Source organism: Equus asinus, unplaced genomic scaffold, assembly GCF_041296235.1.
Source record: "Equus asinus isolate D_3611 breed Donkey unplaced genomic scaffold, EquAss-T2T_v2 contig_217, whole genome shotgun sequence".
NCBI classification, from domain to species: domain Eukaryota; kingdom Metazoa; phylum Chordata; class Mammalia; order Perissodactyla; family Equidae; genus Equus; species Equus asinus.
Window position 1 is genome coordinate 24,907 of NW_027224869.1, and position 12,594 is coordinate 37,500.

Genomic DNA, 12,594 nt, shown 5'->3' on the forward strand with positions numbered 1-12,594 from the left:
TCTGAAACTGAGGAACATGGGCAAGAGAGGCTAGCTCAGGTGGCAATCGTTAAGCAAAAACAAAACACAAAGGCGTGGAGACCTGGGGAAAAAGCAACCCTGAAATATCTACCCTCTGAAACTGAGGAAGATGGGCAAGAGAGGCTGGCTTCAGGTGGCAATCTTTAAGCAAAAGAAACACACAAGGGCGTGGAGGCCTGGGGAAAAAGCAACACGGAGAAATCCACCCTCTGAAACTGAGGGACATGGGCAAAAGAAGCTAGCTCAGGTTGCAACCTTTAAGCAGAAAAAAAACACAAGGGCGTGCAGACCTGGCAAAAAAGCAACAGTGAGAAATCTACCCTCTGAAACCGACGAAGATGGACAACAGAGGCTAGCTCAGGTGGCAATTTTTAAGGAAAAATAAAAGGAAGTGCGTGGAGACCTGGGGAAAAAGCAACACGGAGAAATCTACCCTCTAGAACTGAGAAAGAAGCGCAACAGAGGCTAGCTCAGGTGGCAATCTTTAAGCAAAAAAAATAAGATAAAAAAATACAATGGCGAGGAGACCCGGTCAAAAAGCAACCCTGAAAAAGGTACCCTCTGAAACTGAGGAAGCAGGGCAACAGTGCCTAGCTCAGGTGACAATCTTTAAGCAAAAGAAACACACAAGGGCGTGGGGAGCTGGCGAAAAGGCAACACTGAGAAATCCACCCTCTGAAACGGACGAAGATGGGCAACAGAGGCTAGCTCAGGTGGCAATCTTTAAGCAAAAGAAACACACAAGGGCGTGGAGACCTGGGGAAAAAGCAACACGGAGAAATCCACCCTCTGAAACTGAGGAAGATGGGCAAGAGAGGCTACCTCAGGTGGCAATCCTTAAGCAAAAACAAAGCACAAAGGCGTGGAGCCCTGGGGACAAAGCAACCCTGAAATATCTACCCTCTGAAACTGAGGAACATGGGCAAGAGAGGCTAGCTCAGGTGGCAATCTTTAAGCAAAAGAAACACACAAGGGCGTGGAGACCTGGGGAAAAGGCAACACTGAGAAATCCACCCTCTGAAACGGACGAAGATGGGCAACAGAGGCTAGCTCAGGTGGCAATCGTTAAGCAAAAACAAAACCCAAAGGCGTGGAGACCTGGGGAAAAAGCAACCCTGAAATATCTACCCTCTGAAACTGAGGAAGATGGGCAAGAGAGGCTGGCTTCAGGTGGCAATCTTTAAGCAAAAGAAACACAGAAGGGCGTGGAGACCTGGGGAAAAAGCAACATTCAGAAATCCACCCTCTGAAACTGAGGAAGATGGGCAACAGAGGCTACCTCAGGTGGCAATCGTTAAGCCAAAGAAACACACAAGGGTGTGGAGACCTGGGGAAAAAGCAACACGGAGAAATCCACCCTCTGAAACTGACGAACATGGGCAAAAGAAGCTAGCTCAGGTTGCAACCTTTAAGCAGAAAAAAAACACATGGGCGTGCAGACCTGGCAAAAAAGCAACAGTGAGAAATCTACCCTCTGAAACCGACGAAGATGGGCAACAGAGGCTAGCTCAGGTGGCAATTTTTAAGGAAAAATAAAAGGAAGTGCGTGGAGACCTGGGGAAAAAGCAACACGGAGAAATCTACCCTCTAGAACTGAGAAAGAAGCGCAACAGAGGCTAGCTCACGTGGCAATCTTTAAGCAAAAAAAATAAAATAAAAAAATACAATGGCGAGGAGACCCGGTCAAAAAGCAACCCTGAAAAAGGTACCCTCTGAAACTGAGGAAGCAGGGCAACAGTGCCTAGCTCAGGTGACAATCTTTAAGCAAAAGAAACACACAAGGGCGTGGGGAGCTGGCGAAAAGGCAACACTGAGAAATCCACCCTCTGAAACGGACGAAGATGGGCAACAGAGGCTACCTCAGGTGGCCATCGTTAAGCCAAAGAAACACACAAGGGTGTGGAGACCTGGGGAAAAAGCAACACGGAGAAATCCACCCTCTGAAACTGAGGAACATGGGCAAAAGAAGCTAGCTCAGGTTGCAGCCTTCAAGCAGAAAAAAAAAAGACGCAAGGGCGTGGAGAGCTGGCGAAAAAGCAACACTGAGAAATCTACCCTCTGAAACCGAAGAAGATGGGCAACAGAGGCTAGCTCAGGTGGCAATCTTTAAGCAAAAAAAAAAAAATAAAAAAATACAATGGCGAGGAGACCCGGTCAAAAAGCAACCCTGAAAAAGGTACCCTCTGAAACTGAGGAAGCAGCGCAACAGTGCCTAGCTCAGGTGACAATCTTTAAGCAAAAAAAAAAAACAAAAAACAAAAAACAAAAAACAAAACCCACAATGGAGTGGAGACCCGGGGGAAATCAACACTGAAAAATACAAAAAGAATGGAAGACCAATAGACAGAGCAGGCACTTTCACCTGGGGTGGAGGAGGTACGCATGGATGACCGATAAGCGCATGAAAAGATGTGAGCTGTTCCCTGGAAAAGCAAGTGAGAAAATTAGAGGGAGACATTGTGGGGACACATGGGTGAGACTGCCTTCTTCCAAATACCGGAACAGGATCAAACTGCTAGTCAGGTCGCGGAGAAGCCAAGTCAGTCACTCACGCCTCACTGGTGGTGAAGGGAAACGGTATGGCCTCTGTGAAAAAGGGCGTGGCGGGTTCCAAAACTGACACGCCGCGGAAACCACCACCGAAAGTGGCAACCTACATAAGCCTTTGGTGTATCTTGCCTCCTAAGAGCGTCTGTATGTAGCTGGAGCCTTGGGTCGTTAAGGCTTCCACAGTGATCTGTGGTGGGTGGGTGGGGGGGGGGGGGGGCCTTGGGCCTTGGGGGTCTCCGCTGGACCTCCAGGAAGTCAGCTTTTGTGGAGTCCCGTGAGTCCTTCCAGGGAGGGAGGCATCCAACCCGAGGGTGGTCTGGAGGGCACCACTCCCACCACTCCCGGGGGCTGGGGCGGGGGGCGGGGTGGGGGCTGCGGCCACGTTCCTGTTCATTCACACAGAATCCGGGGCATGAATGTTCTTAGCAGCTCTGTTCCACACAGCCCCACACTGGAAACCACACAGACGTCCTGCGAGTCCCATCCCTTGCTCATGTCGCCGGGGCTCCGGAGGAGGGCCACTCTGTAAAAGCGGCCGCCAGATGGCGCCCAACGACCGGCGCGGAGGGGTCAGCGGGAGGGAACCGGGTCACCAGCCAGCGAGAGTGCACAGCCTGAGCCCACCGCCGGGTCAGGTCTCTCTCTGTCTCTGTCTCTGTCTCTGTCTCTGTCTCTGTCTCTCTCTGTCTCTGTCTCTGTCTCTGTCTCTCTCTGTCTCTCTCTCTCTCTCTTTCTCTCTGGGCCCGCTTGGGGCGGCCGGGAGGTCACCACGTGAGGCCCCAGGGTGTCCACCTCGGAGCTCCCAGGCAGCACAGGGCAACCCTGGGCGCAGAAGGAGGTGTTGGAAAATCGGCGGGGAGGGGGGTGGGGTGGGTGGGCTTGCCAGGAAGGGGACAGACTCCCCACGTGACTTCTGGGCCGGGCCGGGCGCGGGGCTGCCGGCTGGCTGACGCGGACAGAGGTGGAAAAGTCCCCGGAGATGCCACGGGGCAGGCCGGGGCTGCCGGCCCCCGCTTCCCGGAGCGGCCCGAGCACTTCCCGGGCTCCCGGGAGGACTTAGAAAATCACGGCGGGGTGGGGGGTGGGGGTCGCTGTCAAACCGAAACCATGCACGTCATCAGAGAAGGACCGTGACGACGGAGGAATTGTCCGCAGTCTGTCAGGAATTGTGTGCAGCCTGTCACTTCCGGCCCAGAGGGTCTCTCTAAGGCAGACGGACAGACAGAGCCCACAAGTCGTAGAGGAAAGGACCGAGCCGCTTGGCCGCGGAAAAGTTTACAACACAAAACAGGTCTCCCTCCGCACGGGGCCACAGCAAAGCCCAAAGACGACACACGGGGGGGAGCATGGGTGCAGATGCACGTGTGGTGATAAGAATATGGATTTCAGCAGGGCTTCCCGTCCTCATCAACAAGCAGAAGCACCCAAATGGTGGGGGTTGGGGGGCAGAGACCTCACAGCCATTCCCTCCACAAATCGAGTTCCCCGGGACATCCTCACAGCGCCGTGCTGTGAGTGTGTGTGGGTGTTTAAAATGGAGTAAATGTGGACGTGGAACTGCTCCGTGAAACCAAAATAACAACAGTCGTAGATCTTCTTTGGTCATTTAGAAAATTCTTTTTTTTTTTTTTTCCCCAGCGGTGCACGTATTTCCCTTCCAAAAAAGAAGAACGGGAAAGGAGATGTTAAAGGCAAGCAGAGAGAGGAAAACTGTTGCAAAACAAAAGCTGAGCTCCCGTCCGAGGGAGGCCTCCTCCATTGGAGGCCTAGGAAATCATTCTGACAAAATGGAGGATCTCTGTCTTTGGTGTCGATTCCCTCAGAGGTCAAGAGAAACATTTTCCAATGTCTTTATCAGGAGGAGACTAGAAGTTAGAGAAAAGTATCCTTTCGGGAGTGAGAAAAACAAATTCTGATTTTGCATCAGCTTCCCTCCGATCTTGAAACTCATTGACTTGATTCCATTCTGTCGACGGAAATAATCCGGAACCAATCTATCCGTGAAAATCGGGGTGCGTTTATTCTGAGCTGAAATGTGAGGACTGTGGCCCGGGGCCTTTCTTCCCGAAGGAAGAGAGGGTGCCCGGGAAGTGGGGTGTACAGAGTGCTTCTAGACCCCCAGAGAGGACGTTTCACATAGGATCGAAAGGTCCCTTGGATGATAGTCGCGAGACTGCTCTGTCGGCACAGCGATCGACAGACACTGCTGGGTGGCAGGTCTGTTGTCTGGGCCTGGGTGGTCACAGGGGAGCCGGATGGTCAAAGGTGAGCGCAACCATCCGCTCCTAGCCTAAGGAAAGATGCCTCTCCTTAAGGAAAGGCCCGAGCACGGGGAAGCTGCTCCTTTCCCTTAAGGGCATTGGTTCTTGCCGTAGGAAATGTGTAAAGCGGATCTACGATGCGATGCGTGCTCGACGGCCACGTCAGGCCCTTTTCGAAAAACACTGTCAGGCCGAATTAGGCCGACACCCAATGGCTTCCTCATAGACTCCCATAGATCCTATCGCTCGCCATTTCTATCTGTCCACTCGTTCCAATTTTAGGCCACTTGACCACGAACAGGCCTTTTTCTCAGATTATTTTCCCCGTGAAACTTTGATCACCTTTTCACAGACAAAACGATCTTTACTTTTTAGGCCCTCTTGCCTGAAGGCAGCCATCTCACTTTCCTTGAACACAAAGATGTTTCCCATATTCACTTTTAGTGGCTTTTTGTTTTGTTTTGTTTTGTTTTGAGGACGATGAGCCCTGAGCTAACTGCTGCCAATCCTCCTCTTTTTGCCGAGGAAGGCTGGCCCTGAGCTCACCTCCGTGCCCATCTTCCTCTATTTCATATGTGGGACGCCTACCACCACGTGGCTCGCCCAGCGGTGCCACGTCCACCCCCGGGATCCGAACTGGCGAACCCCGGGCCGGCGAAGCGGAACAGGCACACTTAACCAGCGCGCCACCGGGCCGGCCTAGTGGCTTTCATCGCATTTGTTAAGTAGATTTTTTAACCCTCACGAACCTTAATTTTGGTGAAAACTAAGAAGCCAGCAATTAGGAACTGTCCTTCCCATGAGCATTCCGTCGCTTGGCCAATGTCTAAACACTTGGCCACTTTTAGAAACATGGGATTTCATAGGTTTATCTTTTCCTTCGCTTTATTTGATTTCATCTCACTTTAGTTTTTGGGTGAGGAAGATCGGCCCTCACAGAGCTAACGCCTGTTGCCAATCTTCCGTTTTTGTTTTTTTTTCCCCCCTCCCGATTTTTCTCCCCCAATCCCCCCCATGACATAGTTGTCTATCTTAGTTGAGGGCCCTTCCAGTTGTGGCATGTGGGACGCCGCCTCCACACGGCCCGACGAGCGGTGCCGTGTCCGTGCCGTGCCCGGGATCTGAACCGGCAAAACCCTGGGCCGCCGAAGGGGAGCTTGTGAACTTAACCACTCGGCCACGGGGCCGCCCCTGTCCGTGGACTTTTTTATCACCTGATTTCACCTCGCAAAACTTCAAAGCTTCAAGTTATCAGAGAGGTTTGGGAAGTTGTTTTTATTAATTTAATTAATTTATTTTTCGAGGAAGACGAGCCCCGTGCTGACACCTGCTGCCAATTCTCCTCTTTTTGCCCCGGGAGAGTGGTCCCGAGCTAACATCCGTGCCCATCCCCCTCCCCTTGATAGGCGGGACGCTGACCACAGCGTGGCTCGCCAAGCGGCGCCACGTCCGCACCCTGGATCCGAACCTGCGAACCCCTGGCTGACAAAACGGAACGTGCGAACTTAACCGCTGTGCCGCCGGGCTGGCCCTTCGGGAAGTTATTTTCAGGACACGGGCCATAAACTAGAATCACCGCTACAGGTTTATCGGAGCGACATCAGCGTTCGTGGTGGATTGAGTCGTCCCCTCTGTCTCTCCCCTCCAGGGCACAACCAAAGGGACGTCTATCGACCCACCCACCAAGGATTCCCCCCCCCCCCCGCACGGCACAGCAGGATGCCTGAGAGATCCACGCAGCCCTACAGCGGCAAGTCACATTCGCACAGTCAAAATTCAATGGCAGAGACAAAACGTTAAGGTCAGTGAGAGGGAAGAGAATAACCGGCCCAGGAGCAACGGTGTGAAGAACACGGAGAAGACGGGTCCTAGACGCCGGGGTCCCCGGAGCAGCGATTTCATCAGAGGCCCGCAAACGTCCACGATCTCCACACCACGTTTATGGCCGACTGCGTGCGTGGGTCCTTTGGAATCGACCAGGCTACCGTCCGGGCCACTTTGGGACATCGTGTCCAGCTGCCCCGAGCGGTGGAGCTGTCGTTCAAGTGTAAGATGGGGCCCGTCCGGGGAGAGAATGGGGACGGGGAAAGGGAGGCCGCGGGAAGTCACAGAGTCTGAGGTGTTCGGGGGAGACTGACTCTTCTGAAGTGGAGGTGGTAGAAGGAGAGCAGCAGGATTTTTGGATTTTTGTTCCCTCTGTTAGGTATCTGGGTCCGGAGGAGAGTGGGGCGGGGGGGGGGCGGGTGGTGGTGGTGGTGGTGGGTGTGAGGCTGAGGCGGGGCTGGTGTTTCCTTTCCGAGTCAGGTGGAAGAGCTCCTCCAGTGGAGGTTTTTAGACAAGGGGTCTGGTCTGGCAGGATGGGAGGTTGCGGGTTGAGCCACAGGGGAATCTGTCGTAGCTCAGACTCGGGCCTTTGAAGAAATAGACAGAGAGAGGAGTTTTGCTCTGTCTGTCACCGCAGCCGGCACCTCAGGAGCAACAACAGGAGGCTTCCCGAATGAGTGAAGGGGCAGGAGCCAGCGTGCCCCGTGCCTCTCTCAGCCCTGCGCCGGCAGGGAAGGAAGCAGGCAGGCAGGCCTCAGGGCTACTCCCGTCCTACTGCCCGGTGGTCCCTGTCCCGGCCCCGCCCCCACTCTCCCCCTGACCCTCACCGCTCCCCAGCCCTCTTCTCAGCCAGAGAGGCGATGGGGGGGGGGGCGGTGCGGTCCCAGAACAAGTTTCCTCTCATCCGCCATCATCTTGCCACCCTGACGACTTGGCCTGAGATCCGGCCTAGGCTGTACCCTGAGATCCGGCCTAGGCTGTACCCGTGTGTGGTTTTCCTGTGGACAAGGGGGCCGGTTCACCATTTCGGAAGAAACCCCTAGCCTTCCACTGCCGAGTCGCCAGCCTGGGAGGGGGGAGGGGGGAGGGGGGAGGGGAGGTCAGGCCCATTCATTCCGATGGGCCTGGCGTCAGGGCTTCATTCAAGTGCAGGAAGCTCTCTCCCATGGCCTCGGGCTTTTTTCCATTGAACGGCTTTCTTCAATTCCCCCACCCTTAGGCCGCAGTCCACCAAGGGCCGGGAGGCAGGGAGGGAAGATGTTGGGGCAGGGTGGCTGTCTGAGAAACTCGCCTCATCTGGGGCAGAAAGAGTGCCCCCCTCCTTTCTCTAACCCTACTAGACTGCTTGAGGATCACGGACGGTTTGGCTCATCGATGAGCCCTGCGTTATGGGCCCGGCAAGCAAACTCCTAACGGGCAACCCGCCGCTCTAGGCGTGTGTGGGTTTTTTGATCTTTCACCTTCAAGTTCGCACGACATCGGTCCGTGTCCCCCGCCCCGGCTTCCCATGGGAAATCCTCCGTCTCTTTCCACAGACTCACTGGCGACTTCACACAGTGCCTGCCTCCTCCTCCTTAGGAAGGAAGGAAGGAAGGAAGGAAGGAAGGAAGGAAGGAAGGAAGGGGCTGACCCCGTGGCCGAGCGGTTGAGTTTGCACGCTCCGCTTCAGCGGCCCGGGGCTTGGAAGGTTCGGATCCTGGGCTCGGACACGGCACCGCTCATCAAACCACGCTGAGGTGGCGTCCCACACGGCAGAACCAGAGGGACCCTCAAAGAGAATATAGAACTAGGTACTGGGGTGCTCTGGGGAGAAGAAGAAGAAGGAGGAGGAATAAAAAGAAAAGAAAAGATTGGCAATGAGCTCGGGTGCCAGTCTTTAAAAAAAAAAAAAAAAAAGAGGAAGAAAGATGGACAAACAGGAACGAATCCCACTGACGGCACCTCCAAATGGTGGGGGGCAGGGGGGTGGGGGGGGTGAGGAGTGGCATCATCGGGCCAAGGGTGACTCTAAGCGTGATCCCGCGGTTGTGTTATTTGACATTTTATCGAATCGATTTATTATTTTATTTTTGAGGAAGATGAGCCCTGAGCGAACATCTGCCACCAATCCTCCTCTGTCGGCCGAGGAAGACTGGCCCTGAGCTGACATCCGTGCCCATCCCCCTCTACTTTCCAGGTGGGACGCCTGCCACAGCGTGGCTCGCCAAGCGGTGCCGGGTCCTGCGCCCGGGATCCGGACCGGCGAACCCGGGGCCGGCGGAGCAGAACGTGCGAACTTCACCGCCGCGCCACCGGGCCGGCCCCCGGAGTTGTTTTGAAAATCCAGTAAGGGGCTGGCCCCGTGGCCGAGTGGTTAAGTTCGCGCGCTCCGCTGCAGGCAGCCCAGTGTTTCATCGGTTCGTTCGGATCCCGGGCGCGGACACGGCACTGCTCATCAAACCACGCTGAGGCGGCGTCCCACATACCACCGCTAGAAGGACCCACCGCGAAGAACACACAACTACGTACCGGGGGGCTTTGGGGAGAAAAAGGAAAGACAAAAAATAAAATCTTCCAAACTCCAATAAAACTTTGAGTGAAGACGACGAGGAGGATGCGAAACGTATCTCACGCCTCCGAGCCGAGCCGTCCGTTTAGGTTTAGGAAGGGGGACGAGGACCCTTTGTAAGCGACATCCCTTTTTAAGCACCATTCTAAACCACAGAACAGAACTCCCTCTCCTCGACCCGGAGCGAGGAGGTTCCTGGGTGTGTCAGAGAGGGTCACGTCCTCTGCAGCACGAACGAACCGCCAGGGTTCGGCCACGGGAAAGAATTTCTTCCTCTCCAGGGGGACTAAAAGTCACCGACGGCAGCGGGCGTAGGTGCTATCCTTCCCGTCCAGGAAAGGCAGGGAGAACTTCAGCCGTGAAGAGAAGGAGGTCTTCCTCACTCCCCGTTTTGGGAGGGCCCCTTTGGCAGGGGAGTTTTGTCTCCTGATTTCAAGTCAGGAAGAAAAGGGAGAGAGAGAGAGAGAGAGAGAGAGAGAGAGAGTGTGTGTCCTTCTCGTGCCAGGTCGGTCTGAGGGGGACCTCCTCTGGTTTCCTCCCTTCCCAGGGAACGCCGTTCGCTCCTTCTTCTAGAAAAAGCTCCCAAAGCACCACCGCCCAGGATGGTCGACCTACGCCCATCGTCCCTGCTTTCCCAATCATTTCTACCGCGACAGAGGGACAGAGGCCCCTGCCCCATCCCCATCCCCACCCCCACCCCCATCGCCTGCCTCCTTGATGGCCAAAGGAGCTGCCTCTGAGAATGGAACGGGGCTTGGAAACCTTCTAGAGGGGTGACTCTCACCTGCCTGCCTGCTGGGAAAAGCACCACGCTGTCCATCGGACTGCTCTTTTGGGCAAACGTAGGCGTGCCACATAGCGATCGACAGCTATGGCGGGGGGGGGGGCGGGGTGGCGTGGTGGTGCCCAGGATCCACGACACGTGACGGCTGCGGAGCACGACAGCCCTAAGACCTTGAGGGAGACGGGGTGGCGCGTGAATCCTTTCGGAACGAGAACGACAGGAAACGCTGACGGGGACGTGTTCTCCTCTCGAGAACACACCAACGCCTCGCACGGTGTCTGACCCGGGGTGCCTCTGACTTTTGTCATCAGAGACGATCCTCTCGACCGCCCCTCACGCTTTGGGGAAAAGGGGAGAGGGACTCGGTAGCACGGGAAAAGCCATCCATCCGCCCTTCCTTTCCGTCTTCACGGCTCCTTCTCGTGGAAAACGAGGAAGCCGTCCGGAGGAACGGAACACTGACCCGGGCCAAAGCGTGGCCCAGCCTGAGCCTCCAAAACCTTCTGCTTAGTGAGAGGTGCCAGACATCCAAGGCGACCTACGTTGCGATTCCACACAGAGGAGAGAGCTAGAACGGTCCAACCCTAGAGGGCGACAGCAGATGGCGGCGGCGGCGGCGGCGGCAGCGGTGGTGGTGATCGTGGTGGGGCAGATCCGGGAGTGGGGCCGTTTTTTCTTTCGGGGGGAGGGGATGGAAACGGAAACCTTCTGGAAATAGATAGCCATGACGGATGCGCCACCTTGGGGAGAGAGACTCCCGAAGGCCACTGGCTTGTGCCCCGTGGAAAGGATGGATTCGGTGGGATGGGAATTCTACCTCCGTGTAGAGCGTGTGGTAAACCACGAGGTAGGTGGGTGGGTGGCCTCCCTGCCTCGCCTCCACCTAGACGTCCACACACAGAGACCGACGAGGGAGGGAGGGAGGGAGGGAGGGAGGGAGGGAGAGAGACAAGACTGACAGAGGCCGAGGCCGAGGCCGAGGCAGTGAGCGAGTAAGTGATCGACCCTGGCCATAGGGATTCCTCAGAGGGCGTCTCTTGGCTCCCCAAACGAAGAATGTGTGTGGAGATCGAGAAAGATCACCGACCTAGGAGAACCAGCAAGACTTCCTCACCCGCCAGAGAGCCGCTGGGCCCCTGCCGTCCCTGCCACCGCCACCCCTACCCCTCGCCTTTGGCAGCGACGCCAACGAAAGGCAGGCAGACGAGTGGGAGAGTCGTGTGGTGGTGTCCCCCAAGGAAGGTGGGTCCATGCCGACGAGCGGTCGTCGGCGTGTGGAAAAGCCAGAGGCGGGCTGACTAGAAGGAGGGCGTCCTGGAGGAAGGGGCCAGGGTGTGAGGGAGAGAGGCCTGTTCCTCTTCCCCTGTCGGTCCCAAGTCAGGGGCCCAAAGGAGGAAAGCTGTCCGTTCCTTTCCGACTCGGACGGTTCGGGCGGAACCGACCGATCCCCGCGGCGGCGCAGTCGGGGCTTTCTGGACCAGAACCCCTCTCTCTGTCGCCTTTCGACCACACGCACGCTTTAGAGGCCAAGGGAAAATGGATCGGGTCTCTCTGTCTCTCTCCCTAGAAAACAAGGGGCCGGGGGCCGAGCCCGTGGACGAACGGTCAAGTAGCGCCCCCCACCCCGGCCCCCGGCTTCGACGGCCCAGGTTTTCACCGGTTCGGATCCTGGGCGCAGCCCCAGACCCAGCATCGCCCTTCAAGCCACGCCGAGGCGGCGTCCCACATAGCAGAAACGCGAAAGACCTACCACTGGAACCTACAACTATGGACGGGACGGGACGGGACGGGGCGGGGCGGGGCGGGGCGGGGCGGGGGTGGGGGGGGCGGCTTTGGGGAGCAGGAAGAAAGAAAAAATAAAAGAAACACAAGGACGGTCATCGCGATAGTTCTTTCCACTTCCATCCATATGTTAACAGGACCCAAGTTTCCCGACCTCCATTTGGATGTATGTTAACTAAATGGAGAAGCTATTCAAAGGACTCCTCTAAAGAAGTCCACGTTCTTCTTTCTAAATGATAATGAAAATCATTGTCACCACCGCTCTTCCGACCCTCCATGTCCAGACGGCCTCCCGCCCCTCCCCTATCCCCAACTCCCGCCCCGCCCCGCGCCGACCCCCGACCCCGGCATTCTCCACGCCCACCTTTCCCTCTCCACTCCTACCCCCCCCGTCCCCCGCCGCCCGGGACACCGCACCCCGCGCCCCCCCCCCCAATCCAGGCCGGGCCACCTGGTCGACCTCCTCGAACACTATATAAGAGGATGCCGGGAAGCAGGTGGCGCCCGACAAGCGGCCTCCTCACCGGCCGGACGGATCAGCCTCGCGGGGGCGGGCGATGGGGAGGCGTTCGTCCAGGTCAGGTCAGGTCGGGGGAGGGAGGATGCCGCGCCGGCCGGCCTGGTGCGTGGCCTGGTCCCGATCCACCCCGCGTCTCGTTTCTCGGGCCGGGACGAGTACAGGCGGGGAGGCCGACTCGGTCACGGAAAGCGGCCTTGGGGAGGTTTTGGCGAACGTCCCTGTCCCGGGGCCGTCTGCCGACTAGGGGACGGAGTCCTCCTCCATGCTCCTTCTCGCCCCCAGTCGGGCGGGTTGTGGGTCGCGC